The sequence below is a fragment of the Tursiops truncatus genome, chromosome 13, assembly GCF_011762595.2.
Source record: "Tursiops truncatus isolate mTurTru1 chromosome 13, mTurTru1.mat.Y, whole genome shotgun sequence".
In the NCBI taxonomy this organism is placed as follows: domain Eukaryota; kingdom Metazoa; phylum Chordata; class Mammalia; order Artiodactyla; family Delphinidae; genus Tursiops; species Tursiops truncatus.
This window is the reverse complement of record NC_047046.1, coordinates 73,911,191-73,936,369: the sequence shown is the minus strand read 5'-3', so window position 1 is coordinate 73,936,369 and position 25,179 is coordinate 73,911,191. Positions and strand designations below refer to the sequence as shown.

The 25,179-nt window shown below is 40.3% G+C and overlaps 1 protein-coding gene across 1 annotated transcript in view; it reads right to left on the bottom strand.

The window, feature by feature from the left end:
* Positions 1-11,132, bottom strand: part of LOC101325420 (glutamate decarboxylase 1-like) — a 143,626-nt gene extending 132,494 nt beyond the window's left edge. Inside the window, exon 1 of the mRNA XM_073790787.1 lies at positions 10,782-11,132. The gene's annotated coding sequence lies outside the window, so the exon portion shown is untranslated. The remainder of the gene's footprint in view (positions 1-10,781) is intronic.
* Between the last annotated feature and the right edge of the window lie 14,047 nt (positions 11,133-25,179).

The following is a 25,179-nucleotide window of genomic DNA, read 5'->3' as shown; positions in this document are numbered from 1 at the left end:
AATCTGTAGATTGCTTTGGGTAGTATAGTCATTTTCACAATGTTGACTCTTCCAATCCAAGAACATGGTACATCTCTCCATCTGTTTGTATCGTCTCTAATTTCTTTCATCAGTGTCTTATAGTTTTCTGCATACAGATGTTTTGTCTCATTAGGTAGGTTTATTCCTAGGTATTTTATTCTTTTTGTTACAGTGGTAAATGGGAGTGTTTCCTTAATTTCTCTTTTGGACTTTTCTTCATTAATGTATAGGAATGCAAGAGATTTCTGTGCATTAATTTTGTATCCAGCAACTTTACCAAACTCATTGATTAGCTCTACTAGTTTTCTAGTACCATCATTAGGATCCTCTATGTGTAGTATATCATCTGCAAACAATGCCAGTGTTACTTCTTCTTTTCCCATTTGGATTCCTTTTATTTCTTTTTCTTCTCTGATTGCTGGGCCTAAAACTTCCAAAACTATGTTGAGTAACAGCTGTGAGAGTGGGCAACCATGTCTTGTTCCTGATCTTAGAGGGAATGGTTTCAGTTTTTCACCATTGAAAATGATGTTGGCTGTGGTTTCGTCATATATGGTCCTTATTATGTTGAGATAGGTTCCCTCTGTGCCTACTTTCTGGAGAGTTATTATCATAAATGGGTGCTGAATTTTGTTGAAAGATTTTTCGGCATCTATGGAAGATGATCATATGGTTTTTCTCCTTCAACTTGCTAATATGGTGTATCACATTGATTGATTTGCGTTTATTGGAGATTGCTTGCATTCCTGGGATAAACCACACTTGATCATGGTGTATGATCCTTTTAATGTGCTGTTGGATTCTGTTTGCTAGTAGTATGTTGAGGATTTTTGCATCTATGTTCATCACAGATATTGGCCTCTAGTTTTCTTTCTTTGCGACATCTTTGTCTGGTTTTGGTATCAGGGTGATGGTGGTCTTGTAGAATGAGTTTGGGAATTTTCCTCCCTCTGCTATATTTTGGAAAAATTTGAGAAGGATAGGTGTTAGCTCTTCTCTAAATATTTTATAGAATTCACCTGTGAAGCCATCTGGTCCTGAGCTTTTTTTTGTTGGAAGACTTTAATCACAGTTTCAATTTCAGTGCTTCTGATTGGTCTCTTCATATTTTCTATTTCTTCTGGGTTCAGTCTTGGAAGGTTCTGCTTTTCTAAGAATTTGTTCATTTCTTCCACATTGTCCATTTTATTGGCATACAGTTTCTTGTAGTAATTTCTCATGATCCTTTGTATTTCTGCAGTGTCAGTTGTTACTTCTCCTTTTTCATGTCTAATTCTGTTGATTTCAGTCTTCTCCCTTTTTTTCTTGATGAGTCTGGCTAATGGTTTATCAATTTTGTTTATCTTCTCAAAGAACCAGATTTTACTTTTATTGATCTTTGTTACTGTTTCCTTCATTTCTTTTTCATTTATTTCTGATCTGATCTTTATGATTTCTTTCCTTCTGCTAACTTTGGGGTTTTTTAGTTCTTCTTTCTCTAATTGCTTTAGGTGTAAGGTTAGGTTCTTTATTTGAGATGTTTCTTGTTTCTTGAGGTAGGATTGTATTGCTATAAACTTCTTAGAACTGCTTTTGCTGCATCCCATAGGTTTTGGGTTGTTGTGTTTTCATTGTCATTTCTTTCTAGGTATTTTTTTATTTCTTCAGTGATCTCTTGGTTATTTAGTAGTGTATTGACTAGCCTCCATGTGTTTGTGTTTCTTACAGATTTTTTCCTGTAATTGATATCAAGTCTCATAGCGTTGTGGTCAGAAAAGTTACTTGATACGATTTCAATTTTCTTAAATTCACCAAGGCTTGATTTGTGACCCAAGATATGATCTATCCTAGAGAATGTTCCACGAGCACTTGAGAAGAAAGTGTATTCTGTTGTTTTGGGATGGAATGTCCTATAAATATCAATTAAGTCCCTCTTGTTTAATCATATAAAGCTTGTTTTTCCTTATTTATTTTTATTTTGGATGATCTGCCCATTGGTGAAAGTGGGGTGTTAAGGTCCCCTACTATGATTGTGTTACTGTAGATTTCCCCTTTTATGGCTGTTAGCATTTGCCTTATGTATTGAGGTGCTCCTATGTTGGGTGCATAAATATTTACAATTGTTATATCTTCTTCTTGGATTGATCCCTTCATCATCATGTCTCTTGTAATAGTCTTTATTTTAAAATCCATTTTGTGTGATATGAGAATTGCTACTCCAGCTTTCTTTTGATTTCCATTTGCATGGAATATTTTTTTCCATCCCCTCACTTTCAGTCTGTATGTGTCCCTAGGTCTGAAGTGGGTCTCTTGTAGACAGCATATATATGGGTCTCGTTTTTGTATCCATTCAGCCAGTCTATGTATTTTGGTTGGAGCATTTACTCCATTTACATTTAAGGAAATTATCGATATGTATGTTCCTATTACCATTTTCTTAATTGTTTTGGGTTTGTTATTGCAGGTCTTTCCCTTCTCTTGTGTTTCCTGCCTAGAGAAGTTACTTTAGCCTTTGTTGCAAATCTGGTTTTGTGGTGCTGAATTCTCTTAGCTTTTGCTTGTCTGTAAAGGTTTTGATTTCTCCATCGAATCTGAATGAAATCACTGCTGGGTAGAGTAATATTGGTTGTAGGTTTTCCCCTTTCATCACTTTAAATATGTCCTGCAACTCCCTTCTGGCTTACAGAGTTTCTGGTGAAAGATCAGTTGTTAACCTTATGGGGATTCCCTTGTGTGTTATTTTTGCTTTTCCCTTGCTGCTTTTAATATTTTTTCTTTGAATTTATTTTTTGACAGTCTGATTAATATGTGTCTGGGCGTGTTTCTCCTTGGATTTATCCCATATGGTACTCTCTGTATTTCCTATACTTGACTGACTATTTTCTATGTTAGGGAAGTTTTCAACTATAATCTCTTCAAATATTTTTCATACCCTTTCTTTTTCTCTTCTTCTTCTGGGACCCCTATAATTTGAAGGTTGGTGCGTTTAATGTTGTCCCAGAGGTCTCTGAGACTGCCCTCAATTTTTTTCATTCTTTTTTCTTTATTCTGCTCTGCAGCAGTTATTTCCACTATTTTGTCTTCCAGGTCACTTATCTGTTCTTCTGCCTCAGTTATTCTGCTTCTGATTCCTTCTAGAGTATTTTTAATTTCATTTGTTGTGTGGTTCATCATTGTTTGTTTGCTCTTTAGTTCTTCTAGGTCCTTGTTAAATGTTTCTTGTATTTTCTCCATTCTATTTCTGAGACTTTGGATCACCTTTATTATCGTTACTCTGAATTCCTTTTCAGGTACACTGCCTATTTCCTCTTCATTTGTTTGGTCTGGTGGGTTTTTACCTTTCTCCTTCATCTGCTGCATATTTTTCTGTTTTCTCATCTTGTTTAACATACTGTGTTTGGGGTCTCATTTTCGCAGGCTGCAGGTTCGTAGTTCCCATTGATTTTGGTGTCTTCCCCCCAGTGGGTGAGGTTGGTTCAGTGGCTTGTGTAGGCTTCCTGGTGGAGAGGACTGGTGCCTGTGTTCTGGTGGGTGGGGCTGTACCTTGTCCTCCTGCTGGGCAGGGCCATGTCCTGTGGTGTGTTTGGGGTGTCTGTGAACTTAATATGACTTTAGGCAGCCTCTCTGCTAATGGGTGTGTTGTGTTCCTGTCTTGCTAGTTCTTTGGCATGGGGCGTCCAGCACGTGTGTTCCTGTCTTGCTAGTTGTTTGGCCTGGGGTGTCCGGCACGGAGCTTGCTGCCCGTTGGGTGGAGCTGGGTCTTAGTGCTGAGACAAAGATCTCTGGGAGGGCTCTCGCTGATGATATTACCTGGACCCAGGAGGTTTCTGGTAGTCCAATATCCTGGACTCAGCCCTCCCACCTCGGAGGCTCAGGTCCGACACCCAGCCGAAGCACCAAGACCCTGCCAGCCACATGTCTCAGAAGAAAAGGAAGAGAGAGAAAAAAAGGAACAAACAGAACCCTATGATAAATAGGGTTTAGGACCCTACTTAGGACCCTAGGACAAATGATAAAAGCAAACCTATACAGCCAAAATCACACAAGGAAGCATACACATACACACTCACAAAATAGAAAAAGGGGAAAAAAAAATATATATATACAAAAGAGAGCAACCAAACCAATAAACAAATCCACTGATGATAATAAGCACTAAATACTATACTACGATAAACATAAAACCATAAACAAATTAGTCGCAGAAAGCAAACCCCAAGTCTACAGTTGCTCCCAAAGTCCACTGCCTCAATTTTGGGAGCATTCATTGTCTATTCAGGTATTCTTTAGATGCATCATTTATTAAGTTGATTGTGGGGATTTAATCTGCTGCTCCTGAGGCTGCTGGGAGAGATTTCCCTTTCTCTTCTTTGTTCACAGAGCTCCCAGGGCTCAGCTTTGGTTTTGGTCCACCTTTGCGTGTAGGTCGCCTGAGGGCATCTGTTCCCCGCCCAGACAGGAGAGGTTTAAAGCAGCAACTGATTAGGGCTCTCTTGCTCAGTCAGGCCAGGGCGTAGGGGTACAGTAATCATAATTGGAATGTGGGGTGAGCCTGTGGCTGCAGAGGCCAGCGTGACATTGCAACAGCCTGAGGCACACCGTGTGTTCTCCCAGGGAAGTTGTCCCTGGATCTTGGGACCCTGGCAGTGGCGTGCTGCACAGGCTCCCAGGGGGGTGTGGATGGTGACCTACGCTTGAACACAGGATTCTTAGTGGCAGTGGCAGGAGCCTTAGCGTTTAATGCCCATCTCTGGTGTCCAAGCTGATAGCCGTGGCTCGTGCCCATCTCTGGAGCTTGCTTAGGCAGTGCTCTTCCTTCTGTGGGCACACTGGGAAGGAATCCCCTCTCCTTGTGCACCCTGAAACAAAGGTATCTTGCCTCTTCGGCAGCTCCAGACTTTTTCCCAGACTCCCTCCCAGCTAGCTGTGGCACACTAGCCCCTTCAGGCTGTGATCACGCAGCCAACCCCAGTCCTCTCCCTGGGATCCGACCTCCAAAGCCGGAACCTCAGCTCCTAGCCTCACCGGTCCCGGCAGGTGAGCAGACAAGCCTCTCGGGCTGGTGAGTGCTGGTCAGCATGATCCTCTGTGCGGGAATCTCTCCAATTTGCCCTCCGCACCCCTGTTGCTGCGTTCTCCTCCGTGGCTCCGAAGCTTCCCCCTCCACCACCCACAGTCTTCACCCGCAAAGGGGCTTCCTAGGGTGTGGAAACCTTTCCTCCTTCAGAGGTGCAGGTCCCGTCCCTATTCTTTTGTCTCTGTTTAGTCTTTTCTTTTTTGCCCTACCCAAGTACATGGGGATTTTCTTGCCTTTTGGGGAGTCTGAGGTCTTCTGCCAGTGTTCAGCAGGTGTTCTGTAGGAGTTGTTCCACATGTACATGTATTTTTGATGTATTTGTGGGGAGGAAGGTGATCTCCACGTCTTACTCCTCTGCCATCTTGAAGGTCTCTCTGTGCCTTCCTCTCAATATTCTGTGAACCTAAAACTGCTCTAAAGAAATGTCTTTTTAAAAAACTAATCAGTCATACCACATAGAAATCAAAATGATAATAACTTTAGAGTTAACAGCTATAGAAACTTTTGACTAAGTTTACTTATAAAGCTGAATAGCATTATAAAAAAGAATGATATTTATTGTGCCCCCAACTTTTATGATGATGTCTAAATTCAAAATGACAACTTTATTTTTGCTAATAATCACAAATTTATGAAGCTTTATTAATGTAGGTAGGTAGATTCATTTATTCATGGAAATTTTAAGGTGAAAAATCTTAGGTGATGTAATGCATTTCAGGCTCTGGAAAGCTGCATCTGCAAATAAAACCATTAATCAAGTTGTCCTTGAAAATGGCAAGTTTTACACCTATAGCAGGATATTTACTCTATTAATCAGTCAAATGTGATCTTTCTTTAAACTATCAAAATATGTTGCAAGAAATACTGTTGCTTGTTTTTGTAAAAATCTGCTTTGTATCATTTTTCTGTTACCTTTTTAGTAAGAATATTTACCATAGCATTTTAAAAGTGAACTTGAGTGACCAAAACACTAGAACAAAAATTTTTTAAAACGTGGGGTTTCTCATTTACATGTTACCTTTGAGGGAGGATCCATTAGACTACAGTCTATCAAAAAAAAGGGGAAAGAAGGAAGGGAGGGGGGGAGGAAGGGCAGAGGGAGAGAGGGAGGGAAATGTGATAATCCCAGGAAATAACCTCCATGTGATAATCTTCATGTCACAGAGTACAAGGAAAGCCAGACCAGATATGACCTAAAGACTCCCATCATACCTTCTGTCTGTGGGAAAATTCACTCATCAATTTCTTAATTTAGAGAATATCTCAATAACTGTTATTAAAATAAAAATATTAACCTAGAAATTCACAAAGAGAAAAATAAATCACAAATAATTCTAGAGTTGTCTCATAGACAGCAGAGCTTTTCCAATTTCATCAGCACATTTAATCTTTTTATGCCAATCACTACTCCTCCCCCACTAATGCTAAAAGTACTCAGGAAAGAATCGAAAGAATGAAGAATGAAAAGAGGGAGAAAGTAGGAGGGAGTTAAATGGAGAAGGTAGAGGGAGAATTTTAGGAGAGGAAAGTAGAAAAGAAGGAAGGAAAGAAAGAAAGAAGGTAGAGAGGACAGGAAGGAGGAAGGGAGAGAGGAAGGTAATGACCCCCCAAGAAGGAAGGAATGGACATCAATTTGGCTTACTCTTTATAACTCAGAATTTAACTAAACACTTGATGGATTGTAAGGAAGGGAGGAAGGAAGGAAAGAGGGAAATACTAGAAAATCTCTTTATCTTGCAAGTTGTGTCTTATGGAGAATTTGAAATGTAGCTAAAACTTTATAAAGTATTTGAGAGGTCTTAGATTAAAACTAAAATAAAGCAGCAGCACCAAGGAGTTTTAAGGATTATAAATCAGAATTTTAAATCAATAGAAATTGCTGATGGGAACCTATCTGCTGCTCTAGAAAGTTATTACAGCTCTGCGTCATCTTGTCTCATGAAATACCTTGGAGGATGGAGTCTGAATAAAGTATTGTGATTGGGTTTTTATAAAATATGCTTAACGGTAAATTTTTTTTTAACGGTAAATTTTAAAGCAGTAAAATTTTACTTTATTCTAGAGCTCTTAGAAAAATCTTTTTTCCCACAGCCAGTATGCAATCAGCCAGTAAAAATGCAAACATGTACACAATTATTGATGGTTCATTTCCTACCCTTCTCCCTGGCATGCACACCACTCAAACATACTAACAGAGGTCAAATTCTTTGCAGTTACCCCAACCCAATGAGCTCATCCTGCAAAATAGCTCTCTCTTCCCAACCCAATAGCATAGACACTTAGAATTTAACTTCAGTAACTTAGTAAAAGAGAAATTACCCTAAATGTTTGAGAGATAAGACATTCTTATTGACTACATTTTCCAAATAACTTAGTAGTAACTCAGAAAGTCCTATTTTAATCCAACTCTGTAACTGAGAATCTTCCAAATGTGACACAATATCATGGAAGCACATTGCAAGACATTGCTGTAGAAGTGAAGAGTGTTAGAAAGTTTTATGAATCCTACTTAGGACACATTTGCTTTTATTCCCATCCCCATTAGTTCTTTCCATTGTTTGCCCCTTCGTGGAATTGAGTCTGCAGGTAACTGAATCTTTATTTTATGAGTAGAAAGAAAGTACTCTGCAGAAAGGGATTTGCAGAGTACGAAAAAGGGGGGCTATAACTGTATTTGTTTGTGATTATTGAGAAGTGAATTGCTCCTTAATGATTTATCAGATCTTATAATATATCATTATGTAATATATCCCTCTTTTTACAGATGAGGAAACGGAGGAACAAAGAGGTATTTACTGCTAATGGATAGCAGTGGGCTTTTCTTCCTGTTCTTTCTACCAGTTCAAAAAGTAAGGGCTTTACATATACACACTACTATCTATAAAATAGATAACTAATAAGAACCTGCTGTATAGCACAGGGAACTGCACTCAACGCTCTGTAATGGCCTATATGGGAAAAGAACCTTTAAAAAGAGTGGATGTACGTATATGTAGAACTGATTCAATTTGCTGTACACCTGGAACTAACACAAAATTGTAAATCAACTATACTCCAATAAAATTTTTTAGAAAAAGGAAAGGCATTAGCCACTATTGAAATCAAAGACATAGCCTTTTTAAAAGTTTTTTAATAATAATATTAATACTTAATATTTTTGATTTTTATTATTTGTTTAAAATAGAGTTATTTTGGGTTCCTGGATTCAAATTGTGTGTGGGTGGGGGGAGGGTTTCCACCAGCACCAGCAAGCAATGCTCTCTAGGTATCCTCCAACTAGGTGTCCTACAATTCAACTCAATTCAACCCAATTCTGACACTATCTTCCCAGAGATAATGTCAGATCTCACAATTTAAGGGTTCAATCCTATAAGATTGCATGTCCCACTCAGATGCCAATTGCAAGCCCAGATTATTGCCTGTGCTTCTGACTGGCTACAGATTGGAGGTTCCCACTACATTCTCCTTGTTCTTCAGACACCAGTTGCCAAGTCCAGGTTACTCGTACTTCTGACCGACTGGATATAAACCAGGGGTTCCCATGAACTCTCCTTAGGTTTGACTAATTTCCTAGAGCAGCTCACAGAACTCAGAGAAACCTACTAAATTTGCTTACTACATTACTGGTTTATTATAATGGGGTATAACTCAAGAACAGCCAGATGGAAAAGATGCATAGAGCAAATTATGCTGAATGGGGCATGGAGCTTCTATGCCCTGTTCAGGTGCACCACTTTCCCAGGACCTCTGTGTGATCACCAGCCCAGAAGCTAACCAAACTCCCAGCCCACCACACCCCCCAATCTTCTGGGGTTTTTATGGAGGCAGAATTGATTAAATCACTGGACACTGGCTGCAACCTTAGCCTCTCCCCTTCTGGGAAGTTGTGGGGTGGGACTGAAAGTTCCACTCCTCTAATTATGAGGTTGGTTCTCATGGCAACCAGCCCCATCCTTAGGTAGGGTCCAAAAGTGACCTCATTAACATAACAAACTATGTTGCTCTCTTCACTTAGGAAATTTTAAGGGTTTGAGTAGCTCTGTGCCAGAAATGGGGGCAAAGACCAAATACATATTTCTTATTGTAAATGACAATATCACAATAGTGAATATTATATCTTCTTTTCAATAAGCACACCATAAGCAATTAAAGGATTCAGAAGCAAAGTTTTTTTTTTCTTGTAAGTTTCAATAGTATATAATTGATTGCAGGTGTACAACTGACACACATTCATACGAGCTATTTAATTTGATCCATTAAATACTGTGGTAAAGTAGGCAGGATACTATTATTACTTTTATTTTACAGATAATGAAACTAAGCGTTTCTGTTAATTTCCTAAAGTCTCAGAATAATTAGGTTGTGAAACTGAGACATAAAACCAATCCTTCTGACTCCACATTCATTGCTCATGACAATCAACCTGACTCCCTTTTATTTAATGGGAAACTAATTTCCATGAGAATGCACATGGAAACATTTATAAAGTATTTTAAGTGCTTCAGAAAAAATGTAGAGTATAGACGTTTCCTTATGAAGATTTTATACACACTTTATTTCAGCTTTACAGGTTTAAGAGACTAAATTTTCTCCAAACAGTTGCAGATCCTATCAATTTATTGGAAAAGATAAATGTCTACCGAGGCAAAAAAAATAATAACATTCAACATTTATTCTTTTCACAGTATTTGATTTACTGCTTGCCAATCCTTGTAAATAAACAGTTCCTTTGAGTTAAGTGAGGTTTTATGATAGAAACGCACACTATGTTGTCTGAGGTGAAAGAGTCAGAGTTCAACGCAAAAGGAAAGTAACAACTTTCATTCTATAAACTTGCAGTTAGAGATATAAAGCAAATGATAATCAGTCCGAAGCTGTCAAATTCTGTAATTCCTACTGAAAAGATGCAACACCTGGCGTTAGAAATCTGGTGTAGCTTCAAAGAGAAAGAATATAATAGTATAAACTCCACCTGGATTCATGCTCCAGTGGAATCCATCTCAGACTAACTCTGAGCACTTCATCCAGACCCAGAATTCCTTGAATTAGTAGGAAAGCGGCCAAGATGGCAGAGTACAAGGACCTGAGCTCACCTCCTCTCATGAGCACACCAAAACCACAACTATCTGCAGAACAACCGTTGAAGGAAAAAAAGAAAAAAACCCAGAACCTACCAGAAAAGATCCTCTACAACTAAAGACAAAGAAAGGACCACGAGACGGGTGGGCGGGGCGCACTCGCCATAAAATTAAATCCCATACACCTGCGGTAGGCGACCCACAAACTGGAGAATAATTATATTGCAGAGGTTCTCCCACAGGAGTGAGAGTTCCAAGCCCCACATTAGGCTCCCCAGCCTGGGGTTCCAGCACCTGGAAGACACATCTCAAGAGCATTTAGCTTTGAAGGCCAACGGGGCTTAATTGCAGGAGCCCCACAGGACTGGGGGAAATAGAGGCTTTACTCTGTGCTCCGGACGCGCAGACTCAGCGGCCATGACTCACGGGCCCAGCCGCTCCGCGGCCTGTGGGATCCTCCCGGACCGGGGCACGAACCCGTGTCCCCTGCATCGGCAGGCGGACCCTCAACCACTGCGCCACCAGGGAAGCCCCGAGGCTTTACTCTTAAAGTTGCACACAGAATCTCACGCGCGCCAGGCCAAAGGCAAAAGCAGTGATTTGGTAGGAGCCTGGGCCAGACCTACCTGCTGGTTTCACAGAGTCTCCTGGGGACGCATGAAGGCGACGGGAAAGGCGGGCGGTGGGGCGCAGGTAGCAGCTGCAGCTGGTGAGGAACTTATATACTGGTGGCTGACGTATTGGGGAATAGCCCCGTGAACTGTCCTGGCCGCTGACCTATTGCCTCCTGAGCGTCAAGACCTGGTCCCGCCCAACAGCCTATAGGCTCCAACGCTGCGGCGCCTCAGGCCAAACAGCTAACTGGACGGGACATAGCCCCTCCCATCAGCCGACAGGCTGTCTATAGCCTAGAGAGCCCGGCAGTCACCTCGGACACGCCCCTAGACATGGCCCAGCCCACCAGACAGCCAAGACCCAGCTCCACCCACCAGAGGAAGGGCACCGGCCCCTCCCGCCAGGAAGACTGCGCAAGCCTGCAGAGGAGCCTCACATACCAGGGGGCAGACGCCAGAGCCTAGCTGGGACTAGCTGGGCCCGGGCCCTGCCCACTAGCAGGCCAATGCCACTGTCAGGACACGCCGGACCTTATACCCAAAGGTATAAAGAATCAACCCACCGATCTGAAACAAACTCCGGGATCCCTGGGCCCCGAACAGACTCCAGGACCCCGTCCCGCCTGCCTGTAGTCCAACACTCATCCCAGGATCTGGCTTCTCCTGCCAGTGGGTGGGCAACACAGTCTTCAGGACACTGACTCCGCCCACCAGTGAGTAAGCTCCAGCCCCTGGGCCCCGGGGATTCTGCAACCAGCCACCTCATGACCAAGTCCCGCTAAACATCAGCCAGCAGCATCGCACAAGGCAGGGCCTGGCAACCCAGCAGACTAGGGGCCAACCAAGCCTACCAGACCGCCCACATAGTCAGCCCAGCCCACCGCGACAGAAGGAGCCATGCAGCCCTCTCAGGGGGAACCCCTAGAGCATAGAGCTTGGGTGACGAGAGGGGAGTGCGCTGCTGGGACGCGTAGGAGCCGCATAAGGAGTGCCACTTTTCCAAGTTCCAGAAATGTAACTAACCTACCACAGACATAAAAATACAAATCGCAACTTAGACAAAATGAGGCGGCGCAAGAATATGTTTCAGACAAAGGAACAAGGTAAAGCCCCAAAAGAACTAAGTGGAGATAGGCAATCCACCTGAGAAAGTAATGATGGGAAAGATGATCAAAGAACGCAGGAGGAGAATGGATGCACAGAGGGAGAGGTGAGAAATCTTTAACAGATCCAGAATTCCTCTTCATCTGGTTTGTCTTAGTGTTAGTCTTGATAACTTTTATTATTTTAACATCACTTGTCTCAATATTAACAGAGACTACTCTTTAACGGAACTCTAATTCCTATCTCCTACCTCTGGTATTCATTCTTGCTTAAAATTTCAAATATGACTCCAGGCGGTCACTTCTACCTGCCTCCTGTTGCTAATTTTATACATCACAGAACGACCAGTGATTTGTGTTTTGTCACCTGTGAATTTTCAAGTCATCTGAGTATTGGAATTTTATATTTTACTTATCTTGTCTATTATGCATTATGTATAAGGAAAAAACTATGGGACTTTTATAAGGCATTTGTCTTAATCCATTTGGGCTACCATCACAAAATACCATAGACTAAGTAGTTTACAACAGAAATTCATTTCTCACAGTTCTGGAGGCTGGGAAGTCCAAGATCAAGGTGCCAGTAGATTCAGTGTCTGGCAAGAACCTGTTTCCCGGTACAGCCTTTGCTGTATCCTCACGTGGCAGAAGGAGCAAGGGAGCTCTCTGGGATCGCTTTTACTTCATCCCATTTATGACCTAATCACCTCCCAAAGGACCCATTTCCGACTTCCATCACACTGGGAATTAGATTTCAACATTTGAATTTCGGGGAGACAAAAACATTCAGTCTACAGCAGTCTTCTAAAGAATTATTCATGAAAACACAAACTGTGAGTCAACCTTTTGATTTATTTCATTTGAGAAGCACAGATTCTAGAGCCAGAATGACTGTGTTCAAATCCCATTTCCACCACGTACTAGCCGTGTTACCTTGTGCTTCATGTGTAAAATGGGGATAAAACAATAGTGTCTAATATAGAATTCTTTGTAAGCTTTGAATCAGTTAACATTTGTAAGTTACTTAGAGATGTAAATTTTATATAGCTGTTTATTAAGGAAAATTTTCTCCCTAAACTGGGGACTGATAAAAATCACCAATACTTCAAGAGTTACCCCAATCACACCAGTCTGATGAACTCTGTTAAACAGTTTGGTTAAAATAATAATTGGAAGAATGCTCGGAATATAAAAATAGGCTCCATGAGAAACTGCATTATATGAGTATTCTTCTGACTGTCATAACTTAGAAAGCAGGTATCAAAGATGCATCATAAACTGAGGTTTGTTCTCTTTCTCTTTGTAAACAGAATAGTAACTAAAGGGATCTTCAGAACTTACTAAGAATGAAATTTATGTCTGTTGTTGAAGGAATAAGAATGGACATTTTCTGTAGATAAAGACTTCATGTTTAAATTTGCATTAATTACCTCTTTTCACCTAAGAATCAAGGCTGTCTTTTCAAAAGCTCTTTGAATATTTTATCTTTGAGTTAGTGTAGTATTTCAATTTACAAGGGGTTAAAACTTTCAAAATTGAAAACATTTTAGGAGTAGTTCTAATGTTAACAGATATATAACCTTATCAAAATATCAAATTATTCAATATGTAGATTAAATTGTGTGCTCAGAGTAACAGCATATAAATCTGGAGTGTATTGTTCTCTGTTTCATGATACTCTTCACTACATATGCCTACCACACACAGTGGACGTAAGTAGATTGGGACAAATAGAAACAAAAGAGAACATACAGATGTTGAATACCATTTTGAGAATTTGGTAGGATTCAGGAACAAAGAATACAATTTAATTCCCTCTCGGAAAGAAGACATAGAATTTATTTGATATAAAATCCTCAATTAGCACTTTCTTTCCTTAAGTTTCTTGAAAATTCTGCTCCATTCTTTCATTGCTTTGAATGTTAGTTTTGAGAAGATAAGGTCAGGGTAATTCTCCTGCCCTTTAAATTAATTGGTCTTTTAGTTCGAAAACGCTAAGGATTATTTTTCTTTATTTTTAAAGTCTAATGGTATCACTAGGGTATACCTTCTGGTTGATTGTTCTGAATCAATTTTTCCAGGTAACTGGTGAGGCCAATCTAAAAAGATTCAGGTCTTTTATCTCCAGAAAGTTTTCCTGGATTAACAAATAGTTTTAAATATTAATTCTATTTCATTGTTTTGTATTTTTAATTCAGGAATTCTATTTACACGAATCATTGGATCTTATTGCCTTCTTCCATTTCAACCACTTCCTCTCTGACACTTTTCACTCTGTTCTTTGTGTTATGTTAATTCTCTCCATATTTTCCTTCTTTTCTTCAGGGTCCCTTATTGTTACTTGAATGGATTCTACACTGAGCACTTTGTAATTACCTTGTGTTTAGTCGTTATTTCTGATAGAATGTTTTTCCTTTGTTCAAACAACTCTCATTGCCTTTCTCCCTGTTCTTGGTTTTTTTATGATTTTAGTTTTTGAATTAGTGACTTAAGATATCTTTCCTATCCCCAGATTTCTATATGAGCATATTTAATTCAATGGTGCATTATATTTTTCCTCTGTTTCATGATTGCTTTTTGGGGAAATTTTTCATCAGTTGAAATATTGTGATTCACACTTTTGGTTTCTTCTTCTTTTGAATCAAATTGATTTAATTTTCCCTATGTCTAGGCCTTTGTAGGACACAGTCCCACATTCAAGAGAACTCTCTTCACTCAGTTAAATAAAATTCAGTTTCTTGAATAAATGATGGTAGTGGCAGTGGTTATAGGAGGGGAAAGAGTTGGCATGTCATGTTACTCATTTATTTCTGCAAGATCCTTAATGATTCCCATATTTCCTTCTTTACTTTCACAGTCATATCTCCTCTCTATTTTTATGATTCTCCCCGCAAAACAATGTTTTTCAAGGCTGCAACTTCCAGGCCTACTTATTTTCAAGCTCCTTCCCTGTAGCCAGTGATTTAAACTACAAAGATCTAGAACTGCATTAAATACTTGGGCATTTATTCTTAAACTTTCCCTTTTGAGTATAATTTATCTGTGCTTCTTCTGAGAGTTTTCTTTCTTATGCCTGCTTATGATCAAAGCTGATGTTTATTTCTCGATTTATAAGTAATCTGAAGTTTGTGGTATTTTCTGCTTCCAAATAATGCTAAAGATGTTTGTCAGATGTAGTTATATTTGTGCTCTTTGTTGATTTTTTTATTTGGGGGCGGGGGAGTAGGTGATGTTTGAGAAGATTTGGAATAAGACGGCCACCACTGTAATCCAGACTCCAACGTCCTACCGTAGAACTAATTTAAGAGAGAAAGGAATTGTTTAATGCTAGATTTTTAAAATACATTCTTTTGCTTCTAGATTCTATTTCCCAAATGTCCCCCCATGTCTTCTCTCCATTCTAGAATTTCCTGCTGAAGTCTAGATGCAAATTACATCTTGACTCTGTCAGTGCAACAGCCTCCTAATGATTTATTAGAATCAGCTCTTGCAACCCACACAGCCTCTTCCACACGGCCACCAGCGTTCTGTGCTAAATTATAAATGAAGACATGCTCTGCTTCCAGCTGCTTCCAACTGCTTAGGAGTAAAGAAAAACACTTCCAACTGCTTAGGAGTAAAGAAAAAATAAAATCAGTAATGTGACTTTGACCAAAGCCCAGAGCTCTTTTTCAGTAATTGTATCACTGTGCGATATACTCTGTCAAGTCTGTCTCTAAAATATAAGTTTTCAAGGCATACATAGACTAGAAAAATAGAATTTTACAATATCCTCACCATTATTATTTTCTCTGACATTACAGTACTGTAACTGTATCACATGTTGAGAAAGTGGAAGGCACCTTTTCAACAGGGAGAGAATAAATCAACTTGCCACTACAACCTTCTCCTTTGCCTTTTGATAATTTAGCTCTAATGAAGAGACCTTTTCCTCCCCAGGAGATCATATTGGGTTGAAGATGGGTTCTAAGTTTTCACCTTATAGGTGTTAGGGAACTGTTGACCAAAACCACCTGCCTTGGCCAGGTCTGCTTGCCTGAGTTGTCCTACAGCAGGAGGTCCCGATAAGGAACATGGTGCTTTTCTCTCTCTGACTTACTTCACTCTCTATGACAGACTCTAGGTCCATCCACCTCACTACAGATAACTCAGTTTTGTTCCTTTTCATGGCTGAGTAATACTCCACTGTATATATGTGCCACATCTTCTTTATCCATTCATCTGTTGATGGACGCTTAGGTTGCTTCCATGTCCTGGCTATTGTAAATAGAGCTGCAATGAACATTGTGGTGAATGTATCTTTTTGAATTATGGCTTTAATACACATACATGGATTCTAAAAAAAACGGTACTGATGAACCTAGTGGCAGGGCAGGAAGAAAGACACAGATGTAGAGAACAAACTTGTGGTCACAGAGGGGGAAGGGGAAGCTGGGACGAAGTGAGAGAGTGGCATGGACATATATGCACTACCAAATGTAAAATAGATGGCTAGTGGGAAGCAGCCGCATAGCACAGGGAGATCAGCTCGGTGCTTTGTGACCACCAGAGGGGTGGGATAGGGAGGGTGGGAGGGAGACGCAAGAGGGAGGGGATATGGGGATATATGTATATGTATAGCCGATTCACTTTGTTGTACGGCAGAAACTAAAACAACATTGTAAAGCCATTATACTCCAATAAGGATGTTTAAGAAAATAAAAGAATTAAGTGTTCAATACTCCAGATGAAAATATTTGTATTTTGAAAATTTACCTTTGTCTCTAGAAGTGTCTTCAACAGTGCCTTTAAACTATAAAAATAATTTGGAATATGCTCCAGTTTGAAGCAAAATGTGAAATATGTTAAGTTCTTTATGACAGTGAGTAATAGCTAATGTAAGCTAATTTATGGTTAGATGTCACGGCTGTGCCAGAGGAAGAGGAGATAATGGCTTGCTATTTTTTAAATTGCAAATATACTAATCAAATTTTTATTATCCATTTAGTCTAATTGTTGATAAAGACAAATTAAATTCATACATGCCAACGGTATGGTTTTATCTTATTACCTTATGTTGTATGCTAATAACCACATATAGCTTACTATTTGGGGTAAAATTCCACTGGTGGAATCAATGGCATTTTTAATTAAAATGCCCAGTCAACCAAAAAAATTAAGTGCTGCATACCTTTCACAGTTAAATATGGTGAACTGTCAATCTTCACTAATTGGAGATGATTTTAAATGGATTAAAATAGTTTCCTTTAGTAATCCATTGAGGTATTTGAATTTTTTTTTTTTTTCCGGTACGCGGGCCTCTCACTGCTGTGGCCTCTCCCGTTGCGGAGCACAGGCTCCGGACGCACAGGCTCAGCGGCCATGGCTCACGGGCCCAGCCACTCCGCGGCATGTGGGATCCTCCCGGACCGGGGCACGAACCTGTGCCCCCTGCATCGGCAGGCGGACTCTCAACCACTGCACCACCAGGGAAGCCCTGATTTTTTTTTTCAGTGCAGTATCTTCCATTGATTGAGATGATGTGGCAGACAAATAATTTAGTTCCAAATGACACAGTTTAAAAAAAAATATCATAAATATTGGCTTATGAAAATTACAGTCTAAACCACCACAAAAATAAGGTGAGAAGAATTAGATATTGTAACTTCAAATAACTCTTCCATCTCAGATCTTGGCCATAGCTTATCTTAATTTTATTTTGTAATTGTAAACGTGTGGTGTTAAGTAGTTTTCAAATTTTCTGGAGACCTAGAAGCAATCTCAAGGGTTACTGTCTGGTTAGTGTGACAGAAAACATCTTATTCACGTTATAGGCAGATTCCACTTTGAAAACATTGTTTAATGAGATGCAATCGGAAATTTCTGGAGACCACTTATATAGGGAGAAAGAATAGTTTGGGGAGGAAAGGAGGGTGCTGGAATGGTTATATTGAGCAAAAAGAATTGCATTCCAAGTAGGTGAGAAATGGGAAGGCCAAGCAGAAAAGCAATGAGGAGGCTGTGATATAATCAGTGTTTGGTGCCCCTCTGTCCCTTCAATTGGGAGGAGTGCTCATAGATGGCAAGGAGACGACATAGCAGCAGAGCAGGTGAAATGCCAAGGGGTTCAGCTGAATAAGGTGCAAGCAACCTGGCATTATTGAGAACACAGCAGCAACCAGATAAGAATCCTTATACCATCCAGAAAACATAAAACAGGACGTTTATTTTACACTTGCTCTGGGATTGGACCATTCACTTGAGCAGTTCATATGTTTCTATGTTTCTTTGTTTATAAGTAGGGATATAAACACCACCTAATTCATATTTATTGTAGAAAAAAACACAACACATACAATTGCAAAACATTTTGAAAATAGGTGGAAAATCAGTGTCCTTTCCTGGATTTTCTAAGTGATAATAACCAAAAACTTTCCTTCGTCAAATATTTCTATTAAATATTAATGAGCCAACATTTATAGTACATCTAATAGGTTTTATGTTATACTTGGTGTATTCTAAGGCACAGAAGTAGGAAGACATAAAAATGTCCCTCTCTTTCTTTAAGACTTGAAGTGCATGAAGTCCCTTGCACATATTTGTCATTCCATGAATATTTGCTGAATTTCTCCAGTTTTAGTAGGAAAAGATTAAGGAGCACTTATAAGGCATTTTTATTAAGCAGTCAGGGCAAAATCATGTATTTCAGACTGAAAGCAAGGAAGCACTTCATTGATTTTACAATGTAGAAGGTACAGTAAAACAAAAGAAAGATTCACAGAATGTTTCTCCTATACTCCAAGGAACCACGTGCTAACCAGGGTAAAGCACAACCTTCAAAAGGAGTTTTGTTTCTGGACAGGTAGACAGAAAAATCGAACTTGATTTTCAACAGCAAAAAGAATTGCAAAATCCAAAATGAGCTTGTGGAAAATTTAACTCCACCTTCAAGAAGAAAATATTTCCTATAAGAAATATTTCAGTGGCAATTAGAATCCAACTTTGCATGATTAAACAAATAAAATTAAATAGATTTTCCTTTGAAAATTAAATATGCTTTATCGTTTGGGAGTTATAATTCTACACTTCATCACTTAACTTGATAAATTGCCAATTAAAAAGTAATAACATAATAGGTCATAATTAAAGCCCCACAAGGTGATTTTTCGTATTATTATCACAGTACTGAGCACATTCTGTTACACTGAGCTAATTAACTATAAACTACCTAAAGGGCTATTCTAAAGATCAAACTTCCTGCAATGGTTCACTGTTTCGTTGTCGTGGCATGGGTGTATTGCTCTGTGCCAGGGCTGAGGGCACACACCGTGTGTCGAAGAGCCAGTTGTATAGTAAGTTGCATAAGTGATTGGGGTATGGTCTTTTCCCAAATGGAGGCTGACAACATAACTGTGTGGGCTGAGATGCAGACAATGAATGGAGTGGTGAGAGTGGGTAAGCGTTGTTTGACCAGAATATGCCACAGCTAAAGCTAGAGAAAAAAGCAGCCAAGAAAATCTGGATCTGGGATTTAATAATCTAGGATGGTTTAGATAGCCTCAAGTCAGCTACTGATGAAGCAATCTGTGAACTGCTTTAAATCAAAGCTAGACTGTCAGGACCCAGTGGCCATGTCCTACACTGTAGCTGGGAGCTTGGACGTGTGGCAAGAAGGTGTAATTCTCCACAGGGGACAGGTGCATTCTTCTAACCTTTGGCATCTTATTTGTTCATCAGAAGCCCTGACAGCCCCAAGGACTACGGCCAGGCCTTGAAAGACCTTGAAAGCTGGATATCTCACCAGGGAATTGAATCTTCCCTTCTCATATCCCCTCACACTCCAACTCCATCCAGGTTTCCCCATATGTCATCAAAGCAGGTTGACCACCCTATTATGGGTGGGCCTCATCCAAACAATCCAATCCAATCAACTGTAGACCTGAATAGAACAACAACAACAAATGAGCCAAGTAAGGGGGAGCTCCTCTCGCCTGATTGCCTTGAGCCTGTGGTAGTAGCTTTTCCTGCCTTTGGATGTAAACTGAAACATCAGCTCTTCTTGGGTCTGGAACTCGTTGTCTTTCAGACTAGAATTGACACCATCTGCTTAGTCAAGAGAACGTGACCACCGACTGACCCTCAAGCTGAACTCTGGCCACTGGAGGCACCTCGCCCCCTCCTGTCCTTGGAATGGCTGAGAGGATGGTATTTGGATGGATGGAATTTCAAGTTCAGTCTATCACTGATAAGCCTTGTGGCATTGGGTAAGTTTTTTGTTTGTTTTTTAAATTGAAATATAGTTGATTTACAGTGTTGTGTTAATTTCTGCTGTACAGCGAAGTGATTCAATTATACATATATATAGTTAATCACCTCAGGTCTTCATTTTCTTCACTTGAAAAAGTGTGGTGGTACTGACGCTGTTGCAATAATTCTTGCTCCACACACCACACTGGGTTTTCACAGAAATTAAATGAAATGATGAGAGTGAGATTGAATCAACCAATCATAGGCACCCTTAAAAGTTCAGCTCAACTGCTATTTTCCATGATAAAACCTTCTCTGATCCCTTTGCTTCCTTTTCCTGTCTCCCACATATGCTCTCACTTTTCTGATTACTGAGGTCTTTTTGTGGTTTTTTTTTTTTTTGCGGTACACGGGCCTCTCACTGTTGTGGCCTCTCCCGTTGCGGAGCACAGGCTCCGGACGCGCAGGCTCAGCGGCCATGGCTCACGGGCGCAGCCACTCGGCGGCACGTGGGATCCTCCCGGACCGGGGCACGAACCCGCGTCCCCTGCATCGGCAGGCGGACTCTCAACCACTGCGCCACCAGGGAAACCCGGGTACAACTTTTTTTTTTGCGGTACGCGGGCCTCTCACTGTTGTGGCCTCTGCCGTTGCGGAGCACAGGCTCCGGACGCACAGGCTCCTCGGCCATGGCTCACGGGCCCAGCCGCTCCGCGGCATGTGGGATCTTCCCGGACCGGGGCACGAACCCGTGTCCCCTGCCTCAGCAGGCAGACTCTCAACCACTGCGCCACCAGGGAAACCCGTGAGTTTTTTTTAATCCCTACTTTTCTCATGGCAACTTTATTCCTTCCTGTTAGAATAATTATACATTTCTGAAGATAGAATTAATGTCTGTCATCCTTTTGCAGTGTAAAATATTTATAAAAATTTCTTACGTGTAATAAGTGTTCACAAAGACTAATTGGGGGATTAAGCAAACCTGATTCCCAATGAATTTAACAAATAATCAATTCATTGATTTATTAGAAATCTGTTTCTTAATAATAACCTATTTATAAAATTTTATTTTGATGAGATGATTTCCACATTTCTTCTCAAAAAAGTGTACGCTTGGATAATGTACATTTTGGGGTTATACGGTGGCATCAATGAAAAGAGGAAAACTATCGCCGCAGGCTAGTTTGCTTTTTGAAGGAATCCTTGGAACTTTGCATAATGCTGGGGCTAGGGAAATGATCCCTCAAAAGATTGAAATGGCGTGTCTCTCTAAGGGAGTTGAAGCAGTGGGAGGAATTTTAATTTTTTAAAAGAAACTAAAGTAATGAGACATTTCTTGCTCTCATGAATCTGTTGGACCCTGGAGTTGCAAATTCACAAGTGCTGTTTATGGAGTTCAAAACTGTAAGCAAAGGAGTGTGGATGCGTCCATTGAGCTGATGTAGGGGATTCCCTATAAGCACAGCTGGAGAAGTTTCGCTCTGCAGCACAGCTTTGGCATCCAAGATGGTCATCCATCCAGGTGGACACCTATCCCACTTGGCCCAACCACAGAGGGCATAGAACAGCCTGTGGGGACAATGAATTCCTGAAAAACTAGAGCTGTGGTTCTGATTTTACTGCACATTAGCATCACCTGGAGGTACTTAAAAACTCCCGATGCCCTTGGGAGCCCCGCATACCAATGAGATCAGAATGGTTGGGCACAGCAGTCAGGTGATTCCAATGGCCAGCAAAGCCTTGGGAACCATTCGTTGCCTTAGATGGTCCCTCTGTTTCTGAGCCTCCTTCCAGTGTGTTAAGACTTTGGTTTTTTTCCTCCAGTTACTTTGTGGACATAGACCTTGTTTCAGCTTCTGGAATAACTTTCTCTATAACACCTCCTCCCAACTCTATTTCTTAGCACCTGTTTTCCCTGGTAACTGATGAGCCAACCTGACGTCAATTCCCCGGTAAATGGTAGCCTCCTTCTCCCGTGAGGAGTGAAGATTGCTGCTTTGTCCTGCCTGCCTGCCTGCCATCAGCTCTACAAGGTGGGGTGTTGCTCCAGGACGTTTTGCTGCGGACCTGTAAGATCCCCTATCCAATAAACCGTTGACGTCTCGTAAAAAAAAAAGTAATTTCAGACCCTGCTTCTTCTTAGGCCTCCTGCCCTGTCTGGGCTTGCATTAATTAACTAATTAAAACTCAGTCATATGGAGACATTTTCTGAAACGTAGGACCTGAAGGATGATTATATTTACTGAAGTAGGAAGTTTAACTTTTGGCCAAGGAACATCTGGTCCTCCATTAAGTTTTCACCAATGCAATGGAGTATTTTCTTAGAACAGTGGTTCCTAAACCTGTCTGTGCTTTGGAATCACCTGGAGGGTTTAAAAAACTACTGAGGCCAGTGCTCTGTCCCCAGGCATTGTGATTTAGTTGGTCTAGGTTGTGGCCTGGACTTTGGAATTTTATAAATATCCTCAGGTAATTTTAATGTGCAGACAAGTTGAGACCACTGACTTAGGAGTAATGACCCAATTTTTCATTTTAGTTGCAAAAATGCACTATAATATAAAAATTTTTATGATGTTGCAAACAATGAAAAAATGTAATAGCGACAAAAATGGAGTTCTGTTACTCTATATGATTTATATTTAAGTCTTTTTTTTAATTGAAGTATGGTTGACTTACAACATTATATTAGGTTCAGGTGTACAATATAGTAATTTGATATTTTTATAGAATATACTCCATACAAAGTTATTATAGAATATTGACTATATTCCCTGTGCTATACATTATACCCTTGTAACTTATTTTATACCTAGTAGGTATATGTCTTTATTGTGTCTTTAAATAGGACTGTGTGTTTTGGGGGGTGTGGGGATGTGTATTTTCCTTTTCCATTTTGTGCATCTGGCTTTTTTACATATCTGGGTTTGTCTTTTGTCTTTGCTGTATTTATCTTTCCCGTTCTTTTTTGTGTTCTTCTGTTTCTCAATTCTCTCCTTTATTTTTCAGGTCTCACATTTGTGAAACTTTCCTCTTTAATTTTCGATGATATAGAACTTAACATTCTTTTATTATTGGTTTTTATAAACCTTAAGTGTTTAAAAAAATCATTTTAAGGTTAAAAAATCCAAGGCACTGGGGACTCTTGGTTTCCACTCTGACATGTAAAGAGCTTGGGGGTTGTCACTCTTATCCTTATGACAAAGAAAAGCTGAAAACTTGAAGATCAGTAATTCTTCTTAGACTAGTTAGAGAACTGAGCCCACCGTGTGTATTAGTCTGTTAGGATTGTTGTAAGAAAGTAGCACAAATTTAGTGGCTGAAACAATAGAAATTTATTGATTCACAATTCTGAAGGCTAGAAATCTAAGACCAAGGTGTTGGCAGGATTGGTTCCTTCTGAGGGCTGTGAGGAAGCATCTATTCCATGCCTCCCCCCAGTGACTGGTGGTTGCTGGCAATATTAGAATTGTTCGGCACGTAGAAGTATCACCCGACTTCAACTCCACGTGGCATTCTCCCAGTATGCTTGTCTGCCTTAGTCTGTTTATACTGCTGTAACAAAGTGCCACGAAGTCAGTGGTCTCGACTTGTCTGCACGTTAGAATTACCTGAGGATATTTTTAAGATCCCAAAGTCCAGGCCACAGCCTAGACCAACTAAATCACAACGCCTGGGGACAGAGCACTGGCCTCAGTAGTTTTTTAAACCCTCCAGGTGATTCCAAAGCACAGACAAGTTTAGGAACCACTGTTCTAAGGTTTATAGGTTGTTTATGTGCCGCCTGTAGAACACAGAAATTTATTTCTCACGGTTCCGTAGGCTGGAAGTCCAAGGTCAGGGTGTCAGCCTGGTCGGGTTTGGATGAAGACCTCTCCTAGGTTGCAGATTGCTGACTTCTCACTGTGTCCTCACATGGTGGGAGGGGCAAGGTAGCTCTGTGGGGTCTCTTATAAAGGCAGTAATCCCAATCATGAGGGCAATGACCTCCCAGTGACCTCCACCTGCTAATACCATCACCTTGGAGGTTAAGATTTCAACACAAATTTTAGGGGGACACAAACTTTCAGACCATAGCAATGTCTGTGCCCAAATTTCCTCTTTTTTTAATGAGGACTTGGGATATGGCAAAAAGTCCCTGCTCCCATAATTTTACTTTGTAGTTGAGGAGACAGATAATAAACAAAGCAGTACAGTGATGTGCTAGGTGGCAGTAAGTAAATCCAGGTAAGTAGGGCAGAGAATAACATGGGGGAAGGCCGCTGCTATACACAGGGTGGCCAGGGAGGCCTTCCTCTTAAATGTGACAGATTCTTGTGGGAATTGAGAGAGCAAGCCATGTGGGTATCTGGGGGGAGAGATTTCCAAGGAAAAGAAATTGCAGGTGGAAAGGTCCTCCAGTGTGCACATGCCTGGTGTATTAGAGAAACAGCAAGATGGCCAGTGTGTGTATAGAGGAGAGTGAATGGGGATGGACTGAGTGGCATTCATGGGGACAGTGTGGGGAGGCGATATGGGACCATTTGTCAGAGTTTTGCATTTGATCCTGAGGGGGAAGTGACATGACATGACATGTTTTAAAGATTTTCTCTAACATGGGGAAAATAGATTTTTAGAAGTAGCAAAGCCAAAAAATCTTGCTGGTAAAATCTCACTTATGTAATTTCATATTTTCCTAAAATAAGAGCTTAAAATACACTTGACAGACCTTGATTTTCATCCTGCAGAGTAAATAAAACAATAAAATTTCATTTTAGAACCAATCAATCTTAATTTCCCTATCTCCTTTACATAACACCGCATTTGAAATAACTTTCTTTTCTACCATATGTGGTGCGTCCACATTGCCATGTATATTCAAGTGTGCAGATATTGTTTCCAGCAGGATTTAAAGTTGCTCTTACTGGTGAAACTAACATAAAAGTGGACTTTAACATATGTATGTTGACTCAACAGAGTACAAGTTAATGTTGCAAGAAGAAAAGTAGCAGATGAAACAGGTTATTGTTTTTGCTTCTATGACCACATTAATCATTTTTTATTAAACTAAAATTTTAAGCCTTTATTACACTGATATCAGTTAC